General features: G+C 43.8%; 1 long non-coding RNA gene across 1 annotated transcript in view; it reads right to left on the bottom strand.

Moving 5' to 3' along the window:
• Nucleotides 1-15,387, bottom strand: part of LOC146028155 (uncharacterized) — an 88,379-nt gene that overhangs the window by 33,736 nt on the left and 39,256 nt on the right. Inside the window, exon 2 of the long non-coding RNA XR_014455191.1 lies at nucleotides 14,603-14,818. This is a non-coding gene — a long non-coding RNA (uncharacterized LOC146028155). The remainder of the gene's footprint in view (nucleotides 1-14,602; nucleotides 14,819-15,387) is intronic.

Genomic DNA, 15,387 nt, shown 5'->3' with positions numbered 1-15,387 from the left:
CATACAAGAGGAAAGTCCACCCTGTTTCGCACAGGTGATGGCAATCATACAAGAGGAAAGTCCCTCCTTGAGAGGGTCATGTTGGGAGGTATATAGGGTGACCAACTCATCCCTTTAATCCGGGACACATATTAATTACACAGGTTCTGTGGCAGTTTAAAACCAGGTGAAATGGAGTTTTGAGGTGTGGCAGTTTAAAACCAGGTGAAAGCCAGCCACAGAACCTGTGTAATTAATATGTGTCCCTGATTAAAGGGATGAGTTGGTCACCCTAGAGGTATATCTTTCAGTGTGTTCTTCCTGGATTCATTCAGCCTGCACATAGGCTGCAATCACTGTGTGTGTGAAGCTATGGTCAGCCTTCCCTAATTAGACACCTGAAAGACTCTAGCCCAGGGTTCTGACAGCTGTAACCCCTTAGCTCCCTGCTGGCAGTAGTTCAGCATTTCTCCATTTGAACTCTCATTGAATTATAACTCTGCTACCTTGGTTGTGCTCTGCAATCAGCACTTTGGTATCTGGATCTGAAAGCCAGCATTCCCTGTGCATGTTAGGAGTTAGGCTTCAGTGTTTTACGGCCTACTAGGACTCTCTCCACTTCAAAGCCTACCGGGAGTACTGACATCACAGGGTCTGATCACCTGACCATGAACTATCCAATCCTGTGTCGGCCTGACTCTCTCTGTATCACCTGTTTCCAGTCATCCATCAGCTAGGTATAAATACAGAGACCTGGAACTCCTAGGCTTTCAGTTCCTGAAGTCACGGAGCTCAGTATCTGGGCCTCCAGTGTGTAATTACTGACCTCCCTGGTTCATGCAATCCAGCTCCTGTACCTGTTACCTGCAATCCAGCTCCAGCTCCTGTACGTGTTATCTGCAATCCAGCTCCTGTACCTGTTACCTGCAAATCCAGCTCCTGTACCTGTTATCTGCAATCCAGCACCTGTACCTGTTACCTGCAATCCAGCACCTGTACCTGTTACCTGCAATCCAGCACCTTTACCTGTTACCTGCAATCCAGCACCTGTACCTATTACCTGCAATCCAGCACCTGTACCTATTACCTGTTACCTGTGTCCCTGTTACCTGTGCGCTTCCAGCCTACCAGCACCAGTGCACCTTCTGACGTCCGGTCCTGTCTCCTGGTGAATCATTCCGGCCTCCAGTCATATCCTGTATACAGCCAGTCCAGTTGTTTCCAGTATCCAATCCGGTACAGTCCTATCAATATCTTGTCTCATCCATAGAACACTCATAACCTGTACAATTCAGTCATACAACTATACATTCATCATTCTGCTTCCAATACCAACTCCCTGGTGATCCAGTGGTCAGGATACGGGTCTCTGATGAAGCCTGGGTTCAATTCCCGGTCAGGAATTGATATGTCTCTTTGCCTGTTTCCACCCTCTTGCACAGACTTCACACACACGCCAGGGTCACAAAACTCATAGTCATGAGAAGTTGAGAGCACAGTTACCAATATAGCTCCTTACTATTACTGCCCATGGATGGTTCACACAGCTGATCGTTTATCCGTAGACTGTACATACCCCAAAATACTCTATCGATGTTGGTTGCAATAAAGAGCAAAATATAATGCTTAGGATTGTTTGAGGAGGGCCCCAAGCCGGTATATTGCCTAGGGCCCCATTAGGTCTAAATCCGCCTTTGGTTCCTGCCCAGTTACAACATGCTAGAGACAGTCGCTGGGTGGTGATCTGCAAAGACCATGTTCTGCTTCATGATCCTCACTCAGTGCAACAGTGAGTATGGCTGTACTACTACTTACTCAATAGACCACCACACTAAGCTACACTGGATTTGTCCTTGAGTCAAATCACATTCCTCCGATGTGTACATTAACTTTGCCAATCCACCATCTGTACATTCAATTTCAATAGGTTATAGTCTAAGGCAAGACGATACTTGTTTCCTAGCACAGTGCCTGCGATTTTGATTGTATCCATCGGGTCCCAAAAAATCGCATTGCATGCAACCAAATCGCATGCGATGCGCTCAATGCGATTTTTACATCGGAACCAATGTAAAATGGTCCTTGAGACCCAATTTTACATTGGGCCCAATGTTAAATGCCCCCCCCATTGTTAACGCCACCCCACAATGAACTCCATCCCGAAGTGTGGCTAGCGCAGCGAGCCTGCGAGGGGTGGCGGTACGCGTCCTCTGACCTTTTCATACCCCCACTATCCACGTCGGCGTGAAGTTGATTTTATATAGTGGGCGAGCGCAGCGAGCCACCAAGCCCGAAGCGCGGCGAGTGGACGCGCATTACTTCACAGGTATTACGCGTCCGCTCGCCACGCTTTGGGCTCGGTGACTCGCTGCGCTCGCCACACTATATAAAGTCAACTCCACGCCAACGTGGATAGTGGGGGTATGAAAAGGTCAGAGGAAGCGTACCGCCACCCCTCGTGGGCTCACTGCGCTCGCCACGCTTCGGGTTGCCGTTCATCGTGGGGTGGCGTTAACAATGGGGGGGCATTTCACGTGTAAAATACCCATAAGGGTGGGTATACAATGAAAAATCAGGTCCATTGGCCCATTTAACATTGTTCCCTATGTAAAATTGCGTCCATCGCATCGGTCGCATCGCATGCCTTAACTTAAGGCATGCGATGGACGCGATTTTTTAATTGTCGGGGAAAAGGCTAAAAAAAGCCCTGAAATCGCGTCAGTCGCGTCCATCGCATACCTTAAGTTAAGGTATGCGATCACCTGCGACGGGCGCCGTGCTAGGAAACAAGTACCGGCAAGACTAATAAGAACCCAGTCACGTACAGAGGTTCCAAAGCGTTCATAAGAGGGTACCCTGAATGCTTAATTACAGAAAAGATTATTAAATTAAAAGGTTCTGAAAACTACACAACATTAACATTAGCTATGGTCCTGCAACTGAGGCCAGAAAGACTATGCAAAGTGATAGTATATCCTGGTGATAGTTCTAGCCCAGATGATGTATCGAGAGCAATGGGGACCATAGGCGTGATTGTGGAGCAGCATGCATACTCCATAATTCATGGTAAAAATGTAATCTGGAAACATGTGGACTGCATTGCAAGATGCATATCAGGATGTATTTCCCATGAAGATAATCAAGTGTACAATACAGTCACATGCATATTTATAATGGGTGCTTGGTGTGCGGTGTACACAGGCCCCTGCATCAACAAGGGCCTAGACAATGCACACCACACACATTTAAATATACTTATAGCTCTGTTGGCTTGTCACTGGATGCAGAGAGTAGTGTGTGGGTGCCATGTTCCTGGAGACCTGTGCGTGCTCCGTAGACTCTGGCACAACTAGAATACCAGACCGCACTGACCAATCAGGTAAGGGCCTGCACAGAGCCCCCCTAATCTCTTAAAGCACCTTTGTACATGGTTACATGAATGCAGAAGTATGATTGATTATATGGACAGGATAATGTCTGTCTTTTAGCAGTACACATTTGTTGGTGCACAAATACATGATAACATAAGAGTTTGACTTCTTATTTCTGGTGAGACAAACACTCCAAAGTTGACAACAGACACATTGGGCAGTATTCAATTACAAAATTCGGCATGTGCAGCAAATCCTGTTTAGGATTCACTGCACTGTCGCCGTGTTCTGGAGGGCTGGAGCCTTCACTGTCAGCCCTCGCTGTCACACTATTCAATGCCGCAGGGGCTCGCTGCCCCTGACGGCGATTCTTAACCCCTGCGGCGGACGCTGCAGGGAGCCGGGGAACGGTGGCAGGCAGGGAGATGGAAGTCTCCCTGCCTGCCCCAGAATGTATGTGGGGTGAGGATGGCTCCCCGGGACAGAGGCAGCACAAGCTGCCCCCCAGGAGAGCTAGCAGGGGACCGGGTAGGGAGCCGCTAGCACTGCTCCCGATCGTGCATATGTAATGATCAGGAGCAGTGAATATATGAATATGTAATGAGCGGCTCTCAGCTCCCCCTGCTGGCTGTTATGTGTAAAATATATATATATATATATATATATATATATATATATATATATATATATTTAAATTAAATATATATATTCATGTGCTGTAAGCACATGAATAAAAATAGCATGCCCCTTCAGATAATAAAATTCCTGATTTTTTTTTTTTTACATTGAAAAACCACTGCGAATTGTGGAGACTATCAGACAGCAAATTGTCTGTCATTCACTGTACGCCATCGGCGAATATTGCACGTTGAATAGGGTGATTCACTTTTTCAGTAAAAAGATTCACCTCAGAGCATGAAAATAGCACACATTCGCCATAGAACATGGCGAATCAGTCTCTTTGAATACTGCCCATTAAGAGAAAATCTATAAAAAATTTCAGGAACATGTGCCATGTGAATATAATGCTTAGACATCAAGTAGTGTGGTCACTGCTAAATCTAAAGGCCATTTCTCACTACTTATTCTTCTAGATCTCTCAGCTGCCTTTGACGCTGTCAACCGCTCTCTTCTCATACAAACACTACAATCCCTAGGTCTTCAGAACTAAGCCCTTTCTGGGTTCTCTTCCTACCTATCTAATCGCTCTTTCAGTGTTCGCTTCTCTGATTCTACCTCCTCCTCACTACCACTGTCTGTTGGAAAACCACAAGGCTCAGTCTTAGGTCCTCTTCTTTTCTCAATTTATACCTCTTCTCTTGGCAAACTAATCAGCTCTTTTAGATTCCAGTATCATCTGTATGCTGATGATACTCAAATCTACCTATCCTAACTTCAGTATTGCTTGGTGTCTCTGAATGTCTTTCTGCCATTTCATCTTGGATGTCATCTCCCCACCTCAAACTCAACATTTCCAAAACAGAATTAATTATATTCCCACCAGCCAAGAGAAGTTACCAACCTGATATCTCTATCACTGTTGAGAACACTACAATAAATCCTACTCCACAAGCTTGTTGCATAGGGCTCATCCTCTACTCTGAACTTTCCTTTATTCCTCACCTTCAATCTGTCTCTAAATCATGTTATATGCATCTAAAAAACATATCCAAACTTCGTCCGTACCTTACACAAGACACAGCAAAAACTCTAATCCATGCACTCATTATATCACACATTGGCCCAGATGTAGCAAGCTTCAAAACGTGATGAAATAGAGAGTAATAAACAGCCAGCCAATCAGCCAAGCTTGATACATCTGGCCGATTGACTATTGCAATAGCCTCCTTACCGGTCTTCCTAAGAAAAGAATCTCACCGCTACAATCCATTTTGAATGCAGCTGCGAGGCTGATCTGGTTAGACGTTTATCGTCTGCTGACCCGCTATGTCAGTCCCTCCATTGGTTGCATGTATGTTACCGCATTCAATAGGCGCTTGCGGTCCAGCAGCCATCAATTTAGTCTCAGACTCCTGCTGTTCTGTAAGCGCCTATTGGCTAGCGGTCCAACGGGAGACAATTGAAAATAGCGGCGGACACAGGGCAGTTCAGCCGGGCAGAGCAGGGAGTGGTCGGGGGAGGGAGTGGACTGTCACTGTCTGTGACAGCCTCACTGAGGACTGGAGTCACGTCCGGCAGTGGGGTGCAGCAGCACATCTGATTTTGGTGTCACCCCACTGAATGATGACACCCGGTGTGAGACGCAACCCCCCATACCCGCCTATTGACGCCAGTGACCAGAAGGACTGTACACAGGACATTTGTTGGCAAGCTGCTCAGATTGTGATGTCACTCAGGTGCCAAAAGGGAGGGGTAATTCTGGTTAGGAAAAAAACATTTTGTATCCCAATTGCACACTGAGTGAGAAATATACACATAGTAATCAGATAACACAGAGATTTTGGTTGCATATATCTGCAGATATAGGGCTAAGCCCCCAGGCCGTATGTCAAGGCATCTCTGTGTCACTGGGGGTCCCTAATACTGGGTATGGGTCTGGGGTGTGGGCCCCCATCATGCCGGCACAGGCTGATCACTCCAGGGCAGCACACAAATAAAAATAAGAAGCACATACTGTAAGTGCTATGTTAGGAGGTGAAAGGTGTGATCAAAATACAAAATATATACAATGTGATAGGAAAAATAAGTGTTAATAAAGTGTTAGGGTGTGCTAACCTGGAGCAACCCAGCCATACCAACACAGGGGGCACCACACCCCCAGACTAATCCCATAAACAGTAACAAATTGAGTGAGAAACTGAGTGAGAAATATACACATAATAATCAGATGTGTATATTTCTCGCTCAGTTTTTAATTGGGATACAAAATGCCCCCTGTGTTGATATGGCTGGGTTGCTTCAGGTCAGCACACCATAGGTGCCGATTTATGTTTTTGCTGGTGGGTGCTCAAGCCAAAAATATAGAGGAGTGGCTTCATGGAGAAGGGGTGTGGCCACAAATTAATACCAATATAGGTACTTATATATTAGTTGGGCGCCCACTATAGTTAGTCCACTCATACCCCCACTATCCATGTCGGCATGGAGTTGATTTTTTATAGTGTGGCGAGCGCAGCGAGCCACCGAGCCCGAAGTGTGGCGAGCAGAAAACTAAGTAAATAGCTTAGTGGGAGTCTAACTAACATATATAAGTACCCCAATATATTATTATGGAGCACAGTTGTCTCCAATATTTAAATTACGGCAACAGAGTTCCACATACATAAATGCCCCCACAGTGCAAGTCCATAAATGCCCCCACAGTGCAGGTACATAAATGCCCCCACAGTGCAGTACTCCGCGGACAGATTACACTCTTCCCGGCATACTGTTTCCAAGTGGCGGGTCCGGCGATGTGGGTACTGCAGCCACAAATTAGCAAGTTAATATGGCGGCCAAGCAGTGGGACTCGGGCCCGTGGGTGCTCATCAATTTCGGTGGTTGCTCGGGCCCTTGAGCACCCACAGAATCGGCACCTATGCAGCACATCCTAACACCTTATTAACACTTATTTTTCCTATCACATTGTATATATTTAGTATTTTAATCACACCTTTCACCTCCTAACATAGCACTTATGGCATAGGCATGATGGGGGCCCACATCCCAGACCAATACCCAGTATTAGAGACCCCCAGTGACACAAAGATGCCTTGACGTACAGCCTGGGGGCTTAGCCCTATAACTGCAGATATATGCAACCAAGATCCCTGTACACAGGACACTTGGTCACCCAGTAAGGTTAGAGGAGAAGTTTCTCATCCAACCGGAGGAAGAGATCCTTTACAGTAAGGGCAGTTCTATGGAATACTCTGCCAGAGAAAGTTATGATTGCAAATTCAATTGTTACAATAAAAAACAGAAAATAGTATGCAAGGTTATAACCATTAATTCTAATGTACTATAGGGGAATCAGATTGGATAGCCAGGAGATCAGATATAGGTTTAACCTGGTGAACCAATGTCTTTTTTCAACCTCACCAACTGTATGTTACTGTTGCATAGGCTTACATTGTCCTGCTGATACTGCATATCAAGTAAGAGAGCCAAACCAAAGTTGTTTCTTATGTTGAGGTCTGCAGAAAAGGGATGATGCTTAACTCCCATACCAAGAAGGCCTCCAGTACTATTACTGATCATTCATGGTCTCATCCGCTATCCGGACTGATCATTGACTGACTCATGATAGACAGTCATATGGTCGACCACTAATGGTAAACAGTCACATGGTCGACAGGGTCAAAAGGTAGACAGTTAAAAGGTTGACAGGGTTTAAAGGTCGACACAAAATAGAGCAACAGGGTCTAAAGGCCGACATGGTCAAAGGTCGACAGAAAAGAAAAGGTCGACATAAAAAAGTAGACATGCATTTTTTTACAAAATTTTCAGCCGACATGTGCAGACAGCCGGTATTTCATGCCCTACCATCCACTAGGGCACGGAGGGAGAATAAAATAGTGTGCCAAGCACAGCGAGGCACCATGCCTGAAACATGGCGAGCACAGCGAGCCATGCAAGGGGACGCGGTACACTTAGACAATGTCCATGTCGACCCATGTCAACATAGACACCCTAAAAAATTATAAAAGCATGTCAACCTTTTTCCATGTTGACATTTTGCCTGTCAACCTTTTTCTTGTCGACCTTTTAACCATGTCAACCTTTTACCTGTCGACATTTTGACCCTGTCGGCCTTGTGACTGTCGACCATTAGTGGTCGACCATATGACTGTCTATCATGAGCAGGGCCGGTGCAAGGCACCGGAGCGCCCCAGGCGAGTTGGGGTGGGGGCGCCCCGTTCCCGGGGGGAGGGAGGGAGGAGGGGGGTGGTACCTGTATAAAAAAATTGCTGCCCCGGCGTCCCTGCAGTGCTGGGGCGGTCAGGGGTGTCCGTGCCGTAGGGGTACCTGCGGCGCTGTCATGTGTATAAAGCTGGCTGCGGCCGGGGGGGTCCCTGTAGTAAATAGCAAATAACTAGCGCTTCCGGCGCCGCCGCGCGCATAGCGCTAGTTATTTGCTATTCACTACAGGGACCCCGCCGGCCGCAGCCAGCTTTATACACATGACGGCGCCGCAGGTACCCCTACGGCACGGACACCCCTGACCGCCCCAGCACTGCAGGGACGCCGGGGCAGCAATTTTTTTACACAGTTCGCTGGGGGTGAGGGGTGAACTGCCGCCCTCCAGGTGGATGCCTAGAGCTGCCTAGTGGTGGCGCCGGCCCTGATCATGAGTCAGTCTATGTTTTATACCATAACTTTCTCATCCTGTTACTGTATATGAGTGGTAGAAGAGCAAGCAGACATCTTCTCCTTAACTTCCTTTGACCTGCAAAACTATTATTCATAATGACTGCTGTTCCAGAACCAGTACTGCTACTGCATCCTAGAGACAGTTTCTGGCTGATGATCAGGACCCTTCTCATCTTCACGCTCATCTAGCAGTGTAACAGGGAGTACGGCCACACTACTACTTGCTCGATAAACATTGAGCAGCACTGACTTTGTCTTTAAGTTAAATTACGTTTTGCTGGTGTGTACATTAACTTTGCCAAAACACCATCTTTACACAAATTTCCAAATAATCTGTGTAGTACAGTAGGCAATGAAATATATTTATTTGGTATTTTACATTTGTGACCTCTCATACTAAATAATTGAACAATATTAATATAAGTTGTGAGGGGGTTATAAATAATTGATATTGTGTTACACTTTTGTTATAAATGTATTTGATTTTACAGCTATATAGACAATGGGGTAATGTAAACAAAATATATTATAAGAAAGCAATAAGTTATTTTAAGAGTATTTTTCTTTTAATAAACATGGATGGTCACTGTATAGTATATGCTTTGGTACTCACAATTCCCCACCCTTTACTTGCCTTTGAGTTTATTTATGCCCCACATCTATTTTTATAAGCAAACCATAAAAAAACTTTTTTTTTGTGTATTTCATTTACCAAATTCTAAGTTAAAGAAGAATAAAATCTTATTAATATCATGTAGGTGAGGCATTATTGGTTACGTCTTCAGTTTAATGTATAAAAAACCATGCAATCTACTATCATACTGTAGCCCAACTTAAACTTTTACAGTAGAGCACAGCCCTTGCAGTGTTTTCAAAACTCCATTACTATTTGCAACGTGTTAGTCATATCGTAATTTAAGGTTTAATATATGAGCACTTAATAAATGCTTAAACATACAGCAGAAAAGAGGCTGCTTGCTCATTTTGGTTAGGGGGTACATGTCTTTCACATACTTTTGGAGTAACATTAGAAGTGCAGGTAAGAGGAGAGGGGGGGCAGACAGAGTGCACTGTATCAACTCCACATGCTATCTGTTGGGACACCTAAATAATTTACTGATCCCTCACCTCCCATCTGGGGAGCAGGCAAGATAGCAGCTGCCAAGACTGTAGGAAACAAGAAGCAGAGAAGTGTCGGAGCAAGTAGAGATCATGTTAATATATGGCAGGATTACTGTATTGTAAATAACGAACCATAGAACATCCTAAATGTGCCAATTATGATGACCAAATACAGAGCAGTGTAGTACAAAGGCTATGTCTGTTAAAAAAAAAAATGTTTTTTACATCAATCAGTCTGCATGCGGGAACATACTGAACCTTGCTGTATAATAATAATAAGCATATAAAAACTTAAAAAAAACTGCAAGCTTTATGTTTAGGTGAACCACAAAGCAAGCCTGTGAGTGCTCAGAGTATTTTAGGGTGGATGAAATTCTCAGCGAGAAGGTATATGAGTACCCAGATTCACAACATGTGCTTGCCAAATAGCTACAGTGTGAAGAATGAAAAACGAGTAAAAAAAGGGAGTGTGTGACAAGAATTACACACTTGTGACCACTATCATGATGCAATCCAGATGTGGTCCCCTTAGTGATAATTGGGAAGATGATCCTAGCCACTAGAAAGCAAAGCCTCTGGCACAGTGCTAGAATCTTTGCTTTCAATGTGCGGTGCCATCTTACTGTAAATGGCGCTGGCCAAAGGTATACTCCAGAGGAGGAGAGGGGGGCAGCAGACCAGGCCCAGATAATAGGTTCCGGGACCCTTCCCTCTCGTTGACGCTGATGGCATATAATTTGACTCCTCCTTTCTTTCATTGTCTTGAATTTAATTTAATGCTGTTTATGAAAAATAGTATCACATATACAGGCAGCGTATAATAGGCTGATAGGACATTCTTAAAAGAAAATAAATGATCTGATAAGAACATAATTTCCTTATATTTTTATTAAACTATTTGACAACCCTGACTAGTTTGAAACACGTATTAATCAGTTACCTAAAGAATCTTTTATCCAGTTAAGGACCTCCAGAATATAGTGTTTGGAGACATATGAAGTAAACAGGAGATACTTGCACCTTGTAAGCATAGTAATTTCCAACTTTAGTGTTCTCAGTGTCTTTGTCACCTTAAAGACGTATACACACTGGGCAACTTTCAGCTGAAAGCCGCTCAGTTTACTTGTTTGAGAGACTTTCAGCTTGAAAGCCGTCCAGTGTGTACGGGTCTTTAAGGTGACAAGGACACTAAAGTTGGAAATGACTATGCTTACAAGGTGTAAGTGTCTCCTGGTTACTTCATATGTCTCCATCCCGATTTGGACAGCCTTCCACCCCGGGGAAAATCGCTAAAACCGCTCAGTTTGTATGGACTGTAAGATTTTAGAAGACTGAGAGATGACTTTTCTAATCTTGTGAATATATTCTTGGAAGAAAGGTCATGATGTTGACCTTCAGAATGTAGAAAGAGATGATCTATCTTCCTGACATCTGTTCTTGAAAGAGATTGAATTGGCTGTAACCATATCCAATCTATGGCATCTTTCTTCCTTTCTCATCAATACTTTAGCTGCATGGATGTTTGGAAATGGCTTTTTATACAACAAATCTTAAAGCCCTCATATTCCCATAGCAGTAAATGCAATCAAGAATATTAATTTGAACATGAGCCATCTAAGAAATATATCATGTATAGGTTCAAAGAGTTCCCCTGTGAGAAGTTCCAAAGCCATCCAGTAAACCCACAGTGCTATAAAGAATAAAATGCGTGTGGGTATGGGTGCGTTTGGTATGTGTGTTTTATTAAGTTTCATTTTCACCATTTATATTGTATTAAAGGATTTAATACATTGTAATATGCATTTCAATAATTCTCCATTACTTAAAGTAAAACCTCAATCACTTTGAGATAACTTTCTTTCTCAATAATGACCACATTACTAATGGAAGTTTCTATAGATTTGGGTGTAAGACCTGTAAACCTTCCAGAGGAGGCCATGGTTATTCTAAAAGCATTAATTTAGCTACTGCAAAACAATTTCTATGATATAAAAATGGAAATAAGTTGTCCCTCTTTTTTTTTTTATTTAAAATTCTTGCAATGAGAGGAAAAGAAGGGACCACCATCCCGACAGCCGGCAGCGCGTAAATAAAGAAGAAGACAGAAGACAGAAGATAAAGAATAAAGTCCTGGAAAAGAAGAGAGAAGACAGAAGACCATCCATGGAGGACCTGGTGAGTAGGATTTACTTCCACAGGTCCAACATGGATTTTCTTCAGACAGGACATCGACCTCGGAGCCGCCGACACTGGAGCCGCCGACACTGGAGCCGCCGACACCGGAGCCGCCGACACCGGAGCCAGCGACCTACCGACGGGATCAAGATAGGTAAGTATCAGTGTGTTTGTGATGTGTGTATTAAACTTTTATTTCAAATGTGTGTCAGTGTGTTTTGTGCACTATTTTTTTAACTGTGGAACTACAAGTGCCAGCGGGCCCTTTAATGCCCAGCAGGCTGGGACTTGTGGTTCTCCAAGTCCCAGCTTGCTGGAGAGGCTTGCTGGCACTTGTAGTGCCACAGTAAAAAACAATAGTTTTATCTTTTTTTTTACACCATAATCAGCCCGATGCCCACCGCCCAGGGGCATCGGGGACAGTACCAGGCTTCAGCCTGGTCAGGTAAGTCCTGGAGGGGGGGGACCCCTTCATTGGGGGGGTCCCCACTCCCCCAGGGCCCCTGGCCAGGCTGACTGGTCGGTAGGGTTAATGTTTTGGCCGCGTGACCTTATATTATAAGTGTCCCCCGGCTGTGACATTACCCTGCTGGCTGGTTGTGCCTGGGGCTGGTTCTTAAAATACGGGGGACCCCTAGTCATTTTGTCCCCCGTATTTTGGGAACCAGCCCCGGACCTGGAGCCTGGGGCTGGTTGTTAAAAATCGGGGAACCCCTATTTGTCGGGTTCCCTGATTTTTAATTACCGGCCCCGGCTCCTTCAGCCTGGTGCTGGTTTCGGCTGTGGGTGGGACCCCACGCCGTTTTTTTTTTTTTATTTATTTAATTTTTCTATTTTTTTACACCGAAGCCTGCACGGATCTGACTGATCCGTGCAGGCTTAAAGCAAATAGAACAGGAAAATGGTGTTCTATTTTCCTGTCGTATTTGCATGCCTGTTTTACACCACTAAGCAGCCGTATTATCAGTACGGCTGCTTAGTACATCAGGAACCACCATTCTTTTGAATGGTGATTTCTGTCGTATCCTATCGATGGTGTAGGACATTCGTATTTGTAAATACAAATACGAATGTTCCATCTTTAGGACTACGAATTGCTGTATTTTTGGGATTTTAAATCCCGAAAATACAAATTCGTAAAAAAAAGGTGTATTTCTCCCTACGAATACACCTTTTTTCTACGAATCCATTTTGGTAAATGTCCCCCAATGTATCTGTCCGTGCCCATTTCAAGTGGCTCGGGGGGGGGGGGGGGGGGGCGGGGGGTGGATGGGTAATCTCCTTACCCATTGTTCTAGAAACTGGTTTCTCCAGGTAACACTGTCCCAATAGCCTACAGACACAGCCCCTACCGCTGTGTCGGAGATGTCCTGTTATAAACTAAAAGTGACTATAAAATATGTCTGCAATGTGATATGAAATTCTAATAACTGTCATCTGATAGCTAATCATGTGCCGATCATTTAGAGACATCGATGGTATGAGAATTATTTTATCGGAAATTAGATTAGAGTGACGAGCAAAGCCTAAAATATGAAAATTAATATGCAACGTTCCTGGGTGTATCTGGACTTTGACAACATTTACTCCCCAGCAAGGTGGAGATTGTGGACGGTCTGTCAATGACTTCAGGGAGAACATCTAGCTCCTCATTGTACTCAGGGCAGGATTAAGCCTTTGGGGGGCCAGGTCACTTTAGACAGGGGGCCCCTTTGCACTTGTCATTACTGGCCGCAAACTGCACGGGAGAATAATACACCAACCTCTCTCTCTCTTACAATTCACCACCTCCTCCTCCTCCTCACAAAAATGCGTAAAAGCTTTCAGTGGACAAAATGGTGGGCTGGGGTCTATATAGTGTCTTTGAGGCTTTACTTTTGGATGCCAGTTGGCGACTTTCTCTCACACTGTGCAGCTGTCAAAAGATGAATTCTAGTTGGTCCAAATAAATCAGATGCTTCATAGCCTAAATACCATAAAAATACCATATTTGCAAAGGGAGTGGAAAAGTCGCACACCATTGCATTGGCGGAGTTCCATAAATAAGTTGGACATTTTAGCATCTGACTTCGAGCTATTGACTGCAATCCACCAATGATAGAATTACATTTTCCCTTGCATCAGATACAAGCAGGAGACATTGGGAGGGATATGATTGGATCATTACCAGTACAAGTGCCTGTCCACCAGAGAAAGGGAAAGGTGGAAGAGGAGCTGCTCTTTGTAGTCCTCTGGAGGGAGGGTTAGAAGCTGGGCCTCTGCTATCTTCTGGATGGGGTTAGAGAGTGGTAGAATTCAGCCGGCTGTTGCTATATGTCTGCGGGGAGAATGGTAAGGGGATTGTTGGCTGGTGCTTTATGTATTGGAAGGGGGTCTTACCTGTCACTGCTGTGTGCTGGATTGGCAGTTAGTGGACAGCAAATAGTGAATCCAGCACTCTGTTAAACAGCTGCAGTATTATATTGGTTGGGTGTCTTAACAGGTGATAGCACGTAAATTGTAAAAAAAAAGTGGCACTCCAAGGTGAAATATGGGGGCTTAATTTATTCAATGTTTTGAGATGAATCTCTTCATCATCTGTAGGCCACCAATATTAAAAATGCAATAAATAAATAAAATATAAAAACAAAATAATGGTCTACTATCAGTTTCCGGTCTGTTCACCCAGCATCTTCCGCCATACTTCTGTGGCAGCAATGACGTCATACCTGAAGTGAGGTCTGCTGGGTCCCGCTGCTGGTACAACTGTTGGAACTAGTTTGTGTCTGTTTCCATAGTGATAAAACATGCAAGATGAATAATAATATATGCAGTGACATCCAATCATAAAATAAACTGTGCAAATAGATTGTTGTGCTCTGAAATCAAACAGAAGAGATAAGCATAATTAAAAACAGTGATGGAAATGTTCTGTCATGGTATATAAAAAACCCAGAAATATATAATATTAAGAGAAATATATGTTAATTAAAAAATGATTTAACAAAAATGAATTAATAAGTTTGTTCTGTAGAAGATCTTATTGTTAACTAACAAAATATTGACCTTAAAAAATACATTTCATGAAGGCCAATATCTCATATACAAAACATAGGAAAAACTATTTAATTATGTAACACCTGAAACCATTCCTCAGTCATATTATTGTGTATAACAGAACTAAATCAAGGCTACATAAAAAAGCAAAAATACATAATTATACAACCTCAGTGAACAAGATAAACTGGTGTCAGTATTGGCATCCACGATATCCATATCTTGTAGTAACAATGGCCCTTATTCTGGTTCACTTGAAAAGGCAAATTCATTCTCAAATGGACAAAACCATGTGCACTGCAGGTGGGGCAGATGTAACTTGTACAGAGACAATCAGATTTGGGTGGAGTTTTACTTCAAAGTGAGATCTATATTGCAGTGTAAAAATAAA

The sequence above is a fragment of the Crinia signifera genome, chromosome 1 (assembly GCF_055691185.1).
Source record: "Crinia signifera chromosome 1, ASM5569118v1, whole genome shotgun sequence".
NCBI classification, from domain to species: Eukaryota; Metazoa; Chordata; class Amphibia; order Anura; family Myobatrachidae; genus Crinia; species Crinia signifera.
The sequence above is the reverse complement of the archived record's forward strand: the minus strand, read 5'-3'. Positions and strand labels throughout refer to the sequence as shown.